Source organism: Molothrus aeneus, chromosome 4, assembly GCF_037042795.1.
Source record: "Molothrus aeneus isolate 106 chromosome 4, BPBGC_Maene_1.0, whole genome shotgun sequence".
NCBI classification, from domain to species: Eukaryota; Metazoa; Chordata; class Aves; order Passeriformes; family Icteridae; genus Molothrus; species Molothrus aeneus.
In genome coordinates, this window is record NC_089649.1 from 34,044,126 (window position 1) to 34,062,841 (window position 18,716).

At 40.5% G+C, this 18,716-nt stretch overlaps 1 protein-coding gene across 1 annotated transcript in view; it reads right to left on the reverse strand.

Annotated features, from left to right (window-relative positions):
- The window catches only part of MARCHF1 (membrane associated ring-CH-type finger 1), a 224,302-nt gene extending 213,480 nt beyond the window's left edge, over positions 1–10,822 (reverse strand). Inside the window, exon 1 of the mRNA XM_066548244.1 lies at positions 10,726–10,822. The gene's annotated coding sequence lies outside the window, so the exon portion shown is untranslated. The remainder of the gene's footprint in view (positions 1–10,725) is intronic.
- Between the last annotated feature and the right edge of the window lie 7,894 nt (positions 10,823–18,716).

Consider the following 18,716-nt stretch of genomic DNA (forward strand, 5'->3'; position numbering starts at 1 on the left):
ATTTAGTTTCTTGCTCTGACAGGCATCTTATTATCTTTATGGAACCTTCCTCAGAAATCTCCTAGACGTTATTTTAATGCAGTAAGATACGGCTTGATATATTGAATTCCTTCAATTGGGAGGTTATACTATTGATTAGAAACCCTACTCCAATTTCTAGAATTTATACACATGCTTATTTGCTCTCCTATCAGTATTATTATACTGATAGGATAGCAAATTCCAGGTAATACTTTCCTTGTGATTATCTCTACACATTTACAGAGTACTTACTCTAAAAAATTCATCTTGCCAAAGAAGTCAAGCTTCAAAATAATGGTGCAAGACAAAAAAGGTTGACAGTGTATTTTGTTTCTTAAAAATAAAATTTATCTTATTTAGAGTTTAGAGATGAAAACAGCTATATAAGCACAGCTGAGGCAAAGGCACCTTTGATCTGTCACATTTCCTTATAGTACCACTCTCCTTGGTAAACTCCTAATGCCTTTTTCTAATATTCTTTTACCATTATGCACAGAAATATCCCTTCCTACAAAAGCAGTTTAAGAACTTGATTAACACTGACGTCAAAACCGTAATCCTGCAGTTCCTTGGATTAGTTTTTGCCCCTTTAAAGAAAAAAAGCACAATTCCCTGTTAATGCCTAATTAGTTAGACACCTCACTTCACAGCCAATCTGCACTCAAGCTCCATGTTAATTTCCATATATCTATTCCTTTTCCTGTAGGCAAGAGGAATCACTTGGTGCAAAACATGGCACTCAATTAAGGTTTTAGACAAACCTAGACTTTTAGTGTTTCCCATTCCCACTCTGGGAAACACCTCTGATGAACTTTGTGCTCCTGTCCCCAATATTCTTCACAGGGTTTAACTCAGCTTGACAGTTCCTCTGTGCCTGTCTTCAGTCCTAAGGCACTGAAAAATCCTGTTGCAATGAGGAACACAATCATTCTTTCATGAACTCAAGTGTATCTTAATGGCAGCTTTTCAGAACACACATATGTTTAATCATGGTTCAAAAAGAAGTAATTATAGTATAGACTTTAGAAGTCATCTAAGCTCTGAAAGGCATATTCAGGAATGCTGGTGGCAATTCTGGGGAAAAAAATTAGTTCTATTCCATTAGGTGCAACATCACCACAGGCAATCAAAAGCACTTCCTCAGATTTGTTTTGTAACAATTACCTTTACCTGGATTCCTCACAGATGTTTAAGTAGTGTTGTAACCCGTGCTGTAGCTCACAGCTACTGACTAGTCCCTTTAGCTAAACAATATACCCTTTCAAGTTTTAAAACAAACATTTAACTTGACTAGATTTCACAGGTCATGCATTATATTTAGCATTCTACAGCATAAAGCCAAACAAGGAGGCAAGAAGCATGTGCTTTATAACATTACATTTTTTTTCATTCCTATATGTTATTTAACAAAGCATTTTCATCCCAATTTTACCCTTTAAAATTTCCATAGCAAATGAAGATGGTTTTATATGGTTAAGACTATATGATAAAAGCTCATTTACACCCAACAACAGAGCACAGTGAGACAGTGGCAAGTGGGGAAGCACAAATTACACTTTGCCCATCTTCTTCCAGGCCCACCACAAGAGCAATCAGCCCATTAAGGGGCTCTCTCAATGAGGCCAGAGGACCACAGGGCTGCAGAATGGCACAAATTAGGGGACAAAAAAGCATGGAAAAAAGGCAGGGACACAAATTAAGGGACTTGAATGAAAGGGGGGAGGCCCCATCCAGACTCTTCTCAGGGCAGCTTCAAGGAGGACCTCAGTCACACTGTTCAGCTTTGAAACCCATCATGAGTGATCACAGATGTGGGACATACTACAGGATGTAAGGGAGGGGCATTTGGGGATTGCACAGGATTTGCTATGAAATGTTTATAGGGGAAACCAAAGGCAGGAATGGATTTAAAGGATTTGGGAAAGAGCAAGCATGAGGTAACAGAGGAGTAAGTGGATAAAAAGGGCCAGTTGCATGCAAACATTCTGGTTGCTGGTTCAACTGCCTGGTTGTGCACTGCCCTGATCAGCTTAGTCTGTCCTGTATGCTTATTAAACCCTTTCCAGCTCTTTTCTGGCTCTGCTCACTCTGCATATGTGCACAGGGGTGTGAGTGCAGCAACTTCTGACTGCCACCCAGCAGAGAGACTGGGGTGAGTGGCTGAAGGTGCCAGGCTGAGCTGGGCCATGGGAACAGCTGTGTGCAGGGCAGCACATGGAGCAGGCGTGGGAGCCCATCCCCTGTGCCTGTGTACTGGGAGGGTGTGCCCTGCCTGGCTGCTGGCTGGAACTGGGGCACGGACCTGTGGCAGTCTCACCTCCCTCAGCCTGCAGAACCAGCCTGACATTTTCCCTTAGCAGAAGGGAAGAAAAGTGTTTTGAAAATTTCAACACAGCACATATTTAAAACAAAATTTTCTTTTCCTGTTCCACACACAATGATTGTCATCCTTCATTCCATATTTCCATTTTATTCCTTTTTCCACTCTGGTCATTTCACCCACTTACATCCATCTTCTCTTCTTATAAATATTTTCTCTCCTCCTTTTCACTTCTACCCCATACCATCACAGATTTTAGCAGTTGGTTTTCCTTTAGCTTGCTTAGATCTTTCTCCATTTCCAAAAACCTTACCTCTATCTTCCCCTCCACATTTTTTTACCCTTCCTCTTTAAATTCCTCAACCACCCTTTCAGTAGGGATAAAATCTGCCCCTTGCACATTCTGCCACTTCTTTTCAGCATTCTTTCTGCTTGCCAAACTCCTTCTGTGTTACATTGCCTTCCACTCTCTTTCAAAGCAAAACACATGCATTTGAAGTCCTCTTGTTCATAGTTAAATTAAACACAGCTATTTTCAAACACTTACAGACTGAACAGGGTTTGCATTAGGACTTTTTCACAGGAGGACAGAATAGAATAAGCAGACTATTACTATGAATGCTGCTCAAAGGCACAAAAAAACAAAAGGAAAAAAAGTTACTCACAAAGTGCAAGGGACTGTTCATGTAAGAAACTTAGCAAGAAAGCACTCAGTTTATCTAGATCCTGTTTCCTCCTCCCCTCTGTGAGGTTCCAGAAGAACAGAAAAATGACAGAATTTAATTTCTCAGGCTTTGCTCTACCTTAAGTTGCCCACCTTACCAACTTCAGCATATCCTTATAAAATTTCAGGGTTGAATTCAGTTCTTCACTCTAGCAGGACTTTATCAAAAAGCTTTTATCTTTTTGATGCATTTTGCCTCCAGTGGACAGTCAGTCCCTCCCAGCTCCACAGAATACTGCATCCCACCAGCTGTGAAGAACAGCATTTGAGAAACTTTTGAAGGTGGAATTAATTTGGCCTTTTTGCAGGTATGCCATCTTCCAGCCAACACCTCATATCATCTTTTAGGGACTTCCACTAACCTAAGGGACTGATGTTACTGTTTGATTTCTAAGGAAGTACTACACAAACAAGGAAATTTCACAGTAAACATTTTCAATCCTCTTGAGTTATGTTTCTCAGCTTTATGGAAAAGCATCTGTCTCCACAAAAACCCATACCCATCAGCTGGCTCTTTAATGGCCATTTACCCACACAGAGAGCCAGCATAGACAAGGACAATTTGATACTGTCATACATAAATAAATTTTCTACAGGACACTGAAATTATTAGTACTCACCAGAGGAACAACTCGGTAGCATCAGCTGACCTGTGCTTGGCTGCGCTTGGCAGAGAGACCTTAAATAGGTCACACCACTGCGAGGAGACAGTGGACACCTTTTGAAGTCAGCACTCAGAAGCTGTGCTTTAGGTTTCTCTCCAAAGAAGCAGCACAGACCCTCTGAGCCTAAAGCAGCCATGAGGTAAAGTAGCACATTTGTCACCAGAGGCCAGGAGAGCAGTGTGCCTGCATTCATAGATTACACAGCAAGAACTGATGCCAGTTTCACGTACTAGAAATGTTGAAGTAGAGGGTCTTCCCTTGGGAAGCATAATAATTTCTTCCTGATGGTGACCCAACACCAGGGAAGCATGATTAGATTTCATCCTGTTACACACTGCTTTGTGCTAGCATGCAGAATTCCACTCTTCAGCCTGCCTCTGAGCAAGGGCTTTTCCTCCTTTACTCCAGTCAATAGCTGCCTCTGTACTCAGCCAACCCCAAAAATCAGAGATCTGGAGCTCAGCCCACCCTTGTGCTACAGAAAAAGGTACCAACTCACAGTTTCCAACAAAACACCAGGATTAAAGCTGCATTCCATGTTATTCTTCCAGTCTCCTTTCATCACACTTAAGTAAGTCCTACAATGTCTTACACCAAACAAAACTTTGGCCACATAGAATCATAGAATATCCTGAACTGGGAGGGACCCATCAGGATGATGGAATCCAACTTCTGTCTCTGCACAGGACACCCCAAGAGTCACACTGTGTGTCTAAAAGCCCTGGCAGGCTTGGGGCTGTGAGAGCTTTCCTGGGAAGCCTATTCCAGTGTCCAACCACCATCTGGGTGAAAACATCTTCTCCTAATACACTGTCATCTTACTGCAAGGGTTCCATACTGTTGACTCCTATCACAAAAGTTCCATACCTTCTTGCTGCTTCTCGTGGGCAGCCCCTCAGAGCACTGACTCTTTCTTCTTCACAAAGCAGCCAACTGACACCAGTTCCCTTCCCAACCAGCCACCCCACTCTTTTATAGCACTCTTCTTCTCATTGGTTACAGCTGTGGCCTGGTAAAGTCAGGCCTGATCCTAATCTTTGCTAATTGACCCAGCTGCAACTCCTTAGGGGTGAGATTACTTTCTACACTATCTTTACTTTCTTATATTCTATCCCACTACACTAATATCCAACCTAAACCTCCTCTGACACAGCTGTAAGCCATTCCTCCAGGTCTCTGTCATCCAAAGAGAAGAGACCAATGCCTGACCCTCACTCTGCTTCCTATAATGAGGAAGTTTTAGAAAGCATGTAACACATGCACACCCCTGTCCTGGCAGAAAATAGCTCCAAAAGTTCACTTCCCTACTGGTTAGAAATCTTAAGATAGTCCCTATTTTATTACTACCTTATCTCATGCCAAAATTTTATCCCTTAGGTTAGGTATGTGTTTAACTTGGGTCATATTAGATCAGTTTAACTTCTGAAGCAAGTTATTAATAATTGGCTTCTGCTTCAAACTTTTCCTCCATGCTAAACAAGTCCCTTTGTTCCTTAACATCATTAGTAGTTTTTTTTTCCACCTGGAAAAGACTTCAGAGAAGACAACCCTGGGAAAAGGAGAGAGAAACCTATCTTCTATGAGACCTGCAGTCAACAAGCCATCACAGTGTCAGCTCCACTCCATGGAGGCCAAGGAAGCTGCTCCCATAATAGCAAAGATGGCCTGGTTCTCCCTCACTGTGCTTTTGTTTGGAATGTCTTCTCTGCTTTAGAGAGCCAACAGGCAGAAACTGGAAAACTGGGATTAGTGAGCTACTGACGTCAAAAGCACTTTCACTCAATGACCCAGCGTAACCAAAAGAACTCTGACAGGCACAGAAGCTGCCCCCTGCGTTTCCTCTGAGGCAGATCTAACCATAGAATGCCACAAGGATTACATTTCTACAAGTTCCTGCAGAACTTGGTGCCATTTCCCTTCTGCAGTGGGTCCCCCCCAAGAGCTGTGTAACACAGCGTGAAGTAAAAAAAATAACGTAATACAAGGGAGCAGATAATTGTAACACTTCTAAAGATGTAAAAAAAATAGAGAAACTGTTCCTATAAGAAAACCAGAAAGCCTTAAAGGAAATCAGTCAGTGACCACTACCTTGTTTAAAGAACTTCATTTAGCAATGAAGATAAACAGGCAAGGACAAATGTTGTTCCAAATGGCAAATGAAACAAGCCTCTGGTTTTCAGACTGGGAAACTCTCCTGCTGAATAGGTTAGAAGTAATTAAACTTCTCAGCGTTCCAAAGTAGTTTTTGAAGTACACTGCCCACTATTTTGATACAATCAAATTGAACATAACATTTTTGCAGAAACCACGTTTGACATTTAATTTTGTCTACCTGAAAGTCGACTTGGAGGTACAAATGGACCAAACTTGGATTTCAGTTGCTGGTGGGCAACTGAAGAAACATTCCCAGTACGTCAAACCCTTCCTGACCTTCCAGACTTAAGTTATGTATTTTATTCTACTGAAATCTGAGTGTTTGGACTACCATTCTTTGTCAACAAAGCACAACCATGCTGCTACCAATGAAACAAAGTCAATCTTGATATCATGCAGTTTGCCTTTGCAAAAATGCACTCAGATGTGACTAAGATGAAGTTCTACCTCACCCCAAAGCATAAAGGGTTCACCCAAGCCAGTACAGGGTAGCAGCTGACAAGCTGAGGTTTCCCACTGTGCTGTACCTCCCACCACTGCCCCAAAGCAGGCAGGCTCACACACCAGAGGGACAGGTATAGATGGGTCAGTTCCGGAAGTCATTCTTGTGAAGAAATCTCGTAATGGACAAGCAAACTTAATGGGACAAAATCCAGGCAGGAACATTAGAAGTCTTCCTAAAAACGAGGACACGAGGTACTAGAAAGCTTTCAACGCCTTGAAAACCACACACCCCATGAAAAAACATTCATTTTATAAGATTATAACAGAGCCATAAATATATTATCATCTTCACTGCAAAATTAGAAACTTTGTTTTTCAATAGTCACGTAGTCTGAAATTAACTTTACAGCCATCCACAGCTCAGCACTGTGAAAGCCTCACAATACAGAACAAGACGTGTCTTGTACACCTGTCCCAAAACCAAGAGGAGAGCACTGTGGCAGTACAATCACCCCAAGCACCTTTAGTGCCTCTGCATCCCAAAAATCATTCCATATAAGAAAAGTTATAAGCTGTATGGAAATACCCAAAGGAGCAATGAAATTACACTGAATAATTCAATATTATCAAACTCCCCACTATTTCTAAATTATGAAACTCTGTGAGATTTAAGTTTCAGTGTATGCCTGGCTGCCAATGAATTTTTTGGGGGGAAAGGCATTGAACCATCAAAATGGCACAGAAAATAACCTAAAGTTAGCTTACTACTCATTATTGCTTTAACTGTATCATTAAGTCTACTTTTTAAATAGGTGTTTATCCCTCTTTTCTGAAGAGTCTGATATAAATTGCTGTAATATCACACACTTGCCTGGAACAAAAATCTCCTTTTCAATTACCAATGAATTGGAAAAATACTACCCAGCAGACGAGAGATCTTTTTTTCTGGCCTGTGATCACTCCGTTCACTTCAAAGAAATGCACCTCATTAACCCTGATAATTAACAAGGTTATTCTCATCACATTAAAGGTTTAAGTTCCTCTATTAAGTCCTTATTTGAATTTGCACTGCTATTAAGATGATGAGACTGTTCTGGATTTAATTTCATATAACAAGATGTTTCTCTTTACAGATCCTAACTTTTTTTTCAAGTCAAAGCATATAATTTCATTGTCTTGTATGCTACACTGAATCACAGAATGAGCTAGGTTGGAATGATATGCATCCTCTAGTTCCAACCCCATGCCATGGGCAGGAACACAACCAGCACAACATCTACTGGACTAAGAAATGTATTACATACATACAAAAAAACTCCAAACAAAATCAAAACTGAAAAACTAGAAAGGGTAAGGGCAGCAATGCAAACAGGCAGCAAAAACAGCAAACGAGCATCTGGCAGCAGCATGGCTGTGGCAGCAGAAACCAAAGAGAACTGAAAAGGGAGAAGAGAACCAAAATTACAAGGAGTGCATATGGCTTGGGAAAAGACTACCAGCAGATGAATCTACTCCTAGCTGTAAGACTACACAGACTAAAGGACACTTCCAATTCCCATGATGTCCATCACCATGGCAGAGGGTTTTAAACTACATGAAACATAAGATCCCTTCCAACCCAAATCCCTCCATGATTCCATACTTCCATGTAACAACACATGTTTGGGGCATTTTGTTCTTAGGTTGTATAGATAGCTGTCTAGTCAGTGAAGTCTTCTAAAAATTTATGAAATGCTTTAAATTTTGCAAATAGGTATTCCTAGTAAGGAAACTTGCTTCGCCCACAAGAGAAAAGCCAATTGTCTAAGTCAGACAGTTATTCTGAGAACATTAAAAACTGCAGCAGCCACATATCAACATCCCACATCAAATATAAAAACACAGATGATGGTTCACCTCATTATCCATGCTGGCATCATATTAGTTCATGTGCTCTGTCGTTAACAAACATATGGAAAATCATAATATGGAAAATTTGGTCGCAATTACCTAGAGATTTGACTACAAGGTTCCAATGGCAGCATACCTGACAAGGCAGTCAAGTATCTTGAATGCAAATATCTAGTGATGGCAAATTAACACCAAAGATTTTGCAAACAATCTTTCGTGTTAATTTTTTTGAGTTTTTTTGCACAGAATTCAGTCCCTATGGAATAATAATAACAGCAATATCCTTTAAATGTCAGAGGAGAGAAGAAAACTTCCTGTCATAACACAAGTATTATCACAGTGCTGACTCGGCCAAATACCAAAAGCAAACAAGTTCATAGAGTTAAAGTCAAGGTCAGCTGTCAGTCTACAGGAGAGTTCTGAGCACTCAAGTTTGCCCCATCCATGCACCTTAAAAGGGTGTCATTCATTTAGCTTTGCATTTTCCAGAACTTCATTTTTTGTACTTTAAAGCACCCATTACTAAATCTTGTCACAAGTGCTTAGCAGTGTACAACAAATATTAAACTCTTCCCTTAAAGAGGGTGTCAAGAATGCTGTGAAATATTCAGAATAAAGACACTGGAAGTCTTATCAGCATAACAACTCCCTCAGGAATTACTAATTTGCAAATCTCTCAAGCCCCTAACAGGGTTTTAAAATGTTGTCTAAAATATAGCAGGGTACTCATGTATGAGCCATAGATTGACCCTTTTTTTTTTTTAAGTCAAAGGCTAGTAACTGTTCTTCAGCAGAATGAAGTCTGAAGTATACACATGAGATTAACAGAGGACATAATGGAGAATGATATTTAACCACCATGACAGCTTTATGTAAGTTTGGATGAGACTTTTGGTCACTAACATTTGACAGCAGCAGAGCTGTCACCATCACAGGAATCACCAAACAGAGCCCTATACATGGCTGGAGCACTGAGAAATCCACCTGAGTACTCACACGTTATCCACATCTTTAGTTAACACATTCGAGCTTCCTTCTCAAATTGTGATTTTCCCATTGAAACCAACGACCCTGAACAACAAACATGTGAGTTTCATTGCCATTAGTTAGTTTATTTCCTCGCTCTAATACAAGATAAACATAATCAGCTCATCCCCCACACCCTACAGAATCAGGAACAGAACCCCAAACAGAAGTGTTTGTTTTTCAACATGAAGTACAAAGAGCTTAAAATTACTCATTTTCCCTTTTTTTTTAAAACAAACACTGAAAATAACCAGACTGGCTTTGGCATTGCTTTAATCAGTTTAAACTTAAAGACGGGAACTCTAATTAAAATCGGGAACTCTAGCTGTAAGAAACAGCTAATTAGCTCCCAACTTTTTAATGAAGTGCTGTGGCAGAGTACATATTAGCTGATCAGTATTAAAAAGGAAATGCTTTGCAAGATAAGCTCATACTCTCAGGTAGTACATCGGTTTGTCTACTTACTTCAGTCCATGCACAGTCAGAGGGATTTAAGAAAACACACAACAATCAGATTTACACATCTCCATACACACTAAGATAAATGAACTTTGCAGGATTTAAAACTGAGAAGGAGAAACACGAAGCAGTTCATTACCTTTCTGCTAGGTAATGAAGACAATTTAAATTGCATTAAAGAGTAAGATTGCATTTCCTTCTTCTCAATTCGTTCCTGGCCACAACTTGCAAATACAAGAAAGAATAAGACGGGGAAGAAGTGAGAGAAGGCATTTGACGCTTGTGCTCTCAAGAAGTCTGGACAAAATGCATGGGATAGAGGAAAAGTGAGAACTGCCAGATGAAGAGGAACCTCGTCCAGATAGTCTCAGCAAGATATGCCAACAGCGGTGGGAACCTGAACTCCCTACACATTTCCACAGCTTTTACTGTCTCGTTTTGCAAGGACTGGTACTTCTATCCACCTTCACACACACCGAGCATCACCTAAACAAGAAATTACTTAAAACACGATTACAAACAAAGACCAAGTTGGCATGCGCTCCCACGCCAGGGTTTTCTAACCTGGGTTCCCTCTTGTCGCGACATGCCACACTTACTCGGAAATCCCTGATCCTTAAAGCGGCATTTAGGGTGGTGCCAAGTGAAGGAGGGTGTGAAATCGCCCCTGAGAGACCGGGCTAGCCGGGGCCGCTGCTGTCCAAGCGCCAGCCCCACGGAGCAGCCGGGAACCTTTACCCGGTGCCCGCAGCCGGCACCAGCCGAGGGGACGGCGGCAGCAGCGCCGTCTCCCGCGATGCGCTTCTCCCGCGAAAAACCCCGAAACAACAAGAACAACACAAAAAAAAAAAATCAACAAACCAAACAAACGAACAACCAAAGAAAATCCACCAAAAAAAAAAAAAAAAGAAATTATTTTAAAAAAAGAAAATTAAAAAGAAAAAAAGGGCAGCGCCCGTCCCCGCCGGGACCCCGCAGGTGCCGAGCCGGCCGGAGCCGAGAGGAGCCGCCCCCGCTCTCACCGGTGTCGGGGCGAGCCCGGGTGCCGCAGGGAGCCAGCCGGCTGCCGGCCCGGCGGGTCCGGCCGCGCCCCCCGCCCCATCCCGCGCCCGCCCGGCGCGGCACCGCCGCCGCGACACGCCCCCGATACGCCCCATGACGTCACCCAGAGGCCACGCCCCCCGTGCGGACAGCGGCGGCGCCGCGCCCCCGGTACCGCTCCGGACCCGCTCGGGCCGCGGCGGAACCGCAGCAGAACCGCAGCGTGCGGGGCAGCCGCGCCATCGGAGCGTGCCACGGCGGAGCATCCGCCCCCTCCCCTCCTCGACTCTCTCCCGCTTTCTGCTTTTCCTTAAATATCAGTTTGTTGCGAGTATAGAAACGGTGCCTCCCCTCGCCCGGTGGAATCCCCGGGCGAGGGGAGGCAAAGGGCTTATTTGCTTGTTTATTTCTCTCCGCATTAAAAAGCGGAGTGGTCTCCCCTTCCCCTGGGAGAGCTGTGCAGAAATGGCATCTTTCAGCCTTTGGTTCAGCGCGGAGAATCGGGCGGGGGACGGGAGGGGGCACAGGACAACATTGCTTAGAATCCACGCTGTGCCCCGATTCTCACTTCACGTTTGAAAAGAAGTCTGAGTTTGAACCTATTAGACAGCTTAACAAACTAAGGTGCTGAGGCAGCGGTCCAGAGTGGGGTTGTCAAAATAAAACAAAATGAAACAATCAGTACAGACCAAATTTCCACAATACATCTGGCTATTTACATATCTTGATACAGGCGTCATCATTAAATCAACCATTCCAGGTTGATTATAATAATGCTTCAATGTCTTAGGAGACAGAAAGAGCAGAAATAGGACACAAAGACTTTTTTTTTTTTAAACTAGATGTACTCAATTGACACATCTTGAAATTAAAGAAAATCTCAGCCTGAGCTGCAGTGTGGAGGGAGTGGTAGTACAAACCTCAGGCTTCTCCAGACAGGTCCACTATAAAGATTGAAGACCATCAAGTCCTTCTGTAATGGCAGGTGTGTAAACAAGCATCACCTTCATCATTATCAAAACATTAAGCAGATACCTCTGTGTTATGGAGCTCTCTCAGGCAGATTAAACTACTTTTTCTCTTTTTCTGGGTGATGATTTATGACCTGCAGATCAAAATGTGAGAGGTTTTCTAAAGTTATGTCTGCTTATTATGTATTTCTTCTTTTCTGATAAATAATTAAAAGGAAAAAAAACTGCTCAAAATTCTCTCACCTTCTGGCACTAGTTTAAAAATTCTCTTAATTCTCAGCCATACACAGGTACATTCGCTCGTTGTAATTTTTATCTTGCCTTGTTCATTTTTTTTTTCCTTACTGAGATTTCACCTATTCAGGCTTCTAACATCAATTTCTTTATTCTGAAAATAAAATTGAAAATGGAGTTAGAGCAGCCTCAATTACTGCTGTTTTGCCTCACCATCTTAACACACTTTCATGCCTGCTTACCACATCAAAATTTCATCCCTTCCTCCCTTCCAAAGAAAGTATTTGGGTGTTGTTTCTTGTTACCTGCAGAATGATTTTTGATAAAACTGCATCACAGTAAGAACACATATGCAGGAATGTAGACTCTCCTTCCACAAAAGGCTTCCACCCACCTAGGACCCCGAAGTCCCAGGCAGGGGCAGTAGTTTGAAACCTTTGCTCATTGCTCTGCCTAAGTACATTGGTCAGGTAGTAAAGGCTAGTCTAGTAAAGGCTACTGATCTCACGAGTCCAGTGGAACACAAAATTTAAAAGACAAAAAACACCTCAAACTTATACAGATAATTGATACTGAGTGAATAATGAGGCTGCTACCAACTGAAAACCAAGGGGCAGGCTGACATTTGAACAGTAATGTTTAACTGGAAAGAAGATGTGCACCAAAGAGAAGATGCATAGTAGGCAATTAATTCAGAGAAGTTAATATAAAAAGATGAGCTCAGTTTGCCATTGCAGAGCAGTTTCTTCAGAGTGAATGCCTCAGGAGAGCAGAGCATCAGTCTGTCAGTTGGAGTTGCAATTGCTGCTCCTGTATCACTTAACAGCAGTAGAAATACTTGTTTACAGGGTGCTGCAGCTTTCTCTAGCAAAATTTTTAGGCTCCTTCAAATCTTAAGTGCATTAGCAACTCTGTAACTACAGCTGCTGTGATTCCATATGGCTAAAACAACCAAGAACCACACACCAGAGTAATTGATTATGACCAAACATGTCTGACTTCTTTGGTTACCATACCTAGAATTTTCTCCTTGGACATCAATATGCTGTCTATTTGAAGCCAGTGTATATAGAGTTTTAAAGAGATATTAAAGTTGAGGAATAATTTGTGCAGAAGAAGGTCCTGAAAGCAGTTCTATGAGTTCAGAACCATAGAGTTTAAATACAAGAGTAAACTTTTCTGGTTTAATCCTTTCAAATGTTAAAATTAATACTGTATTTACAAACATTGCCTATGTTTCTATGAGGACATGGTAAGCAAAAGAGAAGAAAGAATAAATCATGGTGTGCACATTATTTAAGGTAAAATATAAAATTATGGAATTGAAGTAGGAAAAGTTACAATGAGCAGTTAATTACAATTTTTGCAATAGAATTCAAATTTACATAACAATATGCCATTAGCTTTCCCAAAGATAGTAATAAATTTGAGTCAGATCTCAAAAGGCTTGATTCATGAAATGAAAGACAGCAAGAAAAACATTCTTCTTTTAAAAAATAACAAACTCCATGGTGTGAAAATAACAAACACCATGGTGAGAGCTGTTGCCATACTCGCAGAATATGGTACGCTGCCTGTTCACAGCTCAGTAAGATGTGCTCACCAAAAGTGACTCTTCTTTCAGGTATTCCCAAGCCTCCCAGCATTAATAAATATATGACTGATGTGGTGAGCAAGATCAGTTTAGTTATTAGAGTGCCAACAAATCTGGATGTTCAATAAATTTTTATGTATACCCCCTTCTCCAGCTGTCACCAATCACTGCTGTCCTCACAAGAGTAGCAGGGGCTGAGCTCAGTCTGGAGGAGAGAAAATGAGGGAGAAACCCTCTAGCAGAGATATGGCAACACTAACTCAAGCCAGCTCCAAAATACAGAGAGTGAAGCAGTTACCCCACACGCAAAGATTTAGAGTCCTCTTGATTTCCATTTATTCTTGTTTCACTGAGTTGAAAACAGCTGTCTTTGTAACCAGGTCTACTTTCCAGGAGAACATCTCAAAATGGGAAGGAGTAAGCTAATGCTTTCTCAGAGCTGACCACACCCTGGTAGAGTTAGGCTAAAATGAGAAACACAGCTTTTAATCCCTTCAGGCAGAAAAAGGAATTGAAATTTAACGTTTAGATTGGACAAGCATGTTAGTCACAGAGATAACAGATAAAAAGACAGAAAAAGTCATCCTGATGTTTAGTGAACATACAACAACTCTGCAACATCATCATTTTCATTACTTTGTAATTTTTAGAAAAATTTAGAAATTTGCTTTTAGAAAAATAAAGTCTCATTTCCATTGTAATTACTTTTGCATTGAAGATTTTCTTCAAGATTAAATAAAAAAATTGTCATTTGTTCACGTTGAAGGTCTCACTGGACTTGGGATAAAAGCTAAACACAGTGAAACAGTGCTAGAAATCCGTATCCCCGAGACCAGGAAAAAGGTGTTTGTTAAACTAAAAACTCTCAACCTAGAAGCCAGCCACTTATTCCAGCTTTACTGGATTGCTCACCTAGCCTGCTGTTTGCCATGCTGAGGGTCTTTAAAGCATGAGTTTACATGTATTCAGAAGAAGAAGGAGGTACAAGAGGAGGCAGAAAGGTAGAGCTGTTGCACATCCAAATTCATGTCATGTTTCCTGCTACACATTCACCAACAGAAAAGCATATTGCCCATTGCCTGAGCTCACCATGTTAACAGGCAATGTCCAATTACCTGGATGATAATATTAAGGCATAACTCTGGTTTCTCACTTTGACCTTGATTACTGATCATTAATGAGCGAGTTTTACTTTGACAAATTATGCAAGTGCTGTCCTCATGTGTGTGATCACCATCATAGCCCTATGCCTGTGAGGGATTGATGGGTTTCTTCACAACTCTTCTTGGAATAGAGACATCTCTACACAATGTGGTTTTAATACAAAGAATTAATTAATCATCTTTTTCATAAATAAATTTTCTAAATGTTATGTCCAGTTATGTGGGTTTTTTTCTGTTTCATCCTAACACTAACTCCTTCCTTTTCCCTCTTCTTGAAACAATATAAACCGGTGCTCATGTTGCTACATGGAATAGTGATACAGTGAGCTCTTAATAGCATCTGGTTTTATTAACTTTGTATAACCCAGACATTTGTTTTCCCTCATTCTACAAATGTCTGCTGAGAGCCTAAGGGCCAAAATGCAAAAAACCATTGCTTTGTTGAGAAATAAGTCACTTCAAACTGAGGACTAGAGGATATCTGGCTGTAAGGAAATATTTGACGTGTAGTAATTCAAGGTCTGCTCTGAAGAGGACTGAGTCATCTTTGTTGTGCTAATATAAAACCTGTACCTCATGTAGTTCTATAGGTGAAGGTGTTACCTGCTGAAGTGTCCTTATAAGCAATTTGAAAAGCATTTCAATAAGAGGATACAGTATGAATATTAGCTTACTACTGGAACACATCACACATAAATCCACATATGTAAGGATTTTCTAACAGGAAAACTGTCTTGGTAATGTAGAATCATGAGCGTGAAATATCACGTCTCCTGCTAGCTGCCCTCCTCTTTTATCCTTGAAATACTGTGCCTACAAGCACTGCACTTCAAATTGCCTCTCATATGACTTTAACTCAGACCTACATATCTTCATGTTCTACACGTGATGTGAAGATGTTGCACTGGCTCCCCACTAACCAGTGTGTGGAATATCTGTTGCTCCCATTTAAGAAGGCATGAGACCTCCTTAGCCCTCTGCTGCCAGTTTGTTCTCTGCTCTCCTTCCAGAATTCTCATTACAAATATTACACCAAGTGTTTTCTTCTCTGAGCTTTTACTGCCAGATTGCAAATATAATGGTGTTTTGGTAGCTCACTCTATGAAAACACTGAACATTTCAGCAAAAAGGTATAAAAAAGCTGCCTCCCACCAAAAACAAGTACTAAAATTTATTTTATAAAAAGAGACTGAGCAAAACATTGCTATGAGGTAAGCACACTTTGGTGTGCTGTTTTCCATCTTGTGAACTTTCACTCTATAATACACATCCTAATGTTTCTTTTCTTCACAAAGAAAATAAACAGCAAATAAAAATGAACAGATTTTACAAAACTGAAAAAAAAATAGCTATCATGACAATCCAGGATGAATGTTCTGTTCCTGAGCAACACTTATGATCTAATAGAAAGGATAAATGAGGTATTATCAAAGCTACTGGTGTTTTCATATCTTGGTTTCTTGGTAAGGTAGATATCAAATATCCTGTACTGATTTTTGCCCATGGTGTTGTTTCTCCTCTACATCATATTTAGCAGAGTTGAACTATGATTCAGAAGAGTGGCCTCAATTAATGCAACAGATTGAGGGGTATTGTCTAGTCCGTCATTTTATTTTTTGTATAAGTAGAAAGTTTTAATTATCAGGATTTCTGAATGCACTGATTTGAAACAGAGTTAATGAAGTTCAGTAATAAATGTGGCAGTGGTTGAACAAGATTCAACAGCAAGCTGGATTATTTACTGCATAGAGGACAGGGTCAGACAAAGCTGAGACCCTTCTGTTGGGTCATGAGGTTCAGAAGGGACCCCTTTGAGTTCCAAATGCCTTTATGGAGTCTAGGTGCAGATGGATCCACTGCTAATCCCAGACTTGGTCAGCGATTTATGACTAAAGGATTGTATATGCACAATTTATCCTTTTTATCACTTAGCTAAGATTTCTAAGAAGTTTAGCACACTAATAATCACTTACCAAGACTCTGTTGCAGCAAGGAATCCCTCAGCCTCAAGGAGCACCTTGGGAGTCATTTGTGCTCAAGGGGAGTTCCTGTTCTACAGCACACCACCATGCAGAGCAGCTCAGGAGGCCATGGGCTCCACTATTCAGGGAGTAAAAGAGAATGATTTACAATCATATATGCATACCAACAAGACATCTAGGTCATCATTCCAGACAGCCCTTGGCCACCACGTTGCCATCCATGCATGGGGAAGGAGGCATTGTCCCACACCCGAACTATCAAGGATGTGGCAGCTTGTGTATTCTCTAATGCTGAACTGTAGACTACCACAGCAGCTCTATTGGTTTCATTCTTCATATTAAATCAGAGCAAGTATTTCCAGTCCCTATAAAAAGTGTGTTTTACAACCACATCTTATTCTAGAATTCATCAACAGCAGTTCTTTTGTTGAGACAATAAATTAATGCTCTACAGGACCTTCATAAGTCGTTATAGGCTGTCACTATGCTGGAGCTGCTAAACGCTTACATGCCCAAATTTCATCTGCAAATGTCATATCTACCTTGCTCTCTCAGGCACTTTCATTATCAGGATTAAGTCTCTATTTGGATACTCCAGTTTCCCACTCATTCAGATGTGGAAGACCAATTCCACGGTATAATTCTGGCCACTGAACTTTATTTAATTTGGAATTACTGTCCTGTGAATAGATGGGCTACACACCTCTGGAGTAGTTCACTTCGTTGGTTTCTAGTTTTCACATTTGTACTTGAGCTGAAGATGCATAAATATCCCATAAAGTAGGTAGGTTTAACTACCCTGGCAGTGGGCTGTTCTTATTTAAACTGTTGAATGCTGCTGCATTCACAGATTGTGATGTTTTCCTTTCTCTTAACTTGAATACTATTAGATCTACAGGAGCCAAATTGTCTCTTTGACTGCATTTCATTATGATTCAATACTAGAAATTGCTGGATTCTCGTTAGATTTGATTTCCTTAGTTAAAAGGATCTTTTTGGCAACAGAAACCCCTTCAGTCTTTCATGTATATCAGATAACTTGAGTAATATTTTCCTTTATACCTTGTTTTCATTTCATTTTAAGAAAGGTAATAATTGAAGCCTAATAACTTATATAACTTATTGAAGCCTAGTAGCCTAATCACCCAGAATTCATAGGTCTGACTTGCTCACAACTCCAGAACTGAAAGATATATCAGGAATCACTTTTTGTTTCATGTTACTATGACTATTTTAGATATAATTATTACAATATTGTATGTCCTGGGCCAGGAGCTGGACTCGATGATCTTTAGGATCCCTTCCAATTCAGGATATTCTATGGATGGGGGTCTTGGAAAATCAATTCATCAATTTCTTCCAAATTGATTAAATATAATTGAGGTTCAAGTCTTAATTTTAAAAGTATGGCATCCATCTTTACATGGGGGTGAAAATGTAACCAAGCTTGACAACACAATACTACATGAAAAAGCACTCCCTACCAAAGTTATCTGTTTTGATACAGAAAAGAAAGGAAAGGTCAGTCAATAACTCATTTAAATATGCTCAGATGTGTATTTTCATTGAGGTCTGCCTGTAGTGAGCATTAATGTGTAAAGATCAGTTTTCTTCCCACACTTGACAAGACTCATCCACTGTTTAGGCAGTGGAAGACAATAATTTTCAAACCACAATGAAACCTATAAAAAAATCTATAATAACAATTTATCTGAAGAGTGAACCTGCCACACATTCATTGCTTTGATTGCTGCAATATCACTCACACAAGTAACTCTATGAAACTACATACTCTCATGCTAAAGAACAAATGCTATAGGATCACCCTATAAATCAAAACAAAAGCTGTAATTGAGTTGTGCTGGTTATTAAGACTGATGAAATGTAGCTTTATTTTACACAGAATGCACTGACAGAGGAGTTATTTCACAAAGTCTAAATACGGCATCTGTGGCTTTGGATATCCACAAACCAACATTCATATATCAGGCTTTGCTTATAGGGACAAGCATGTACTAGCATTACCTA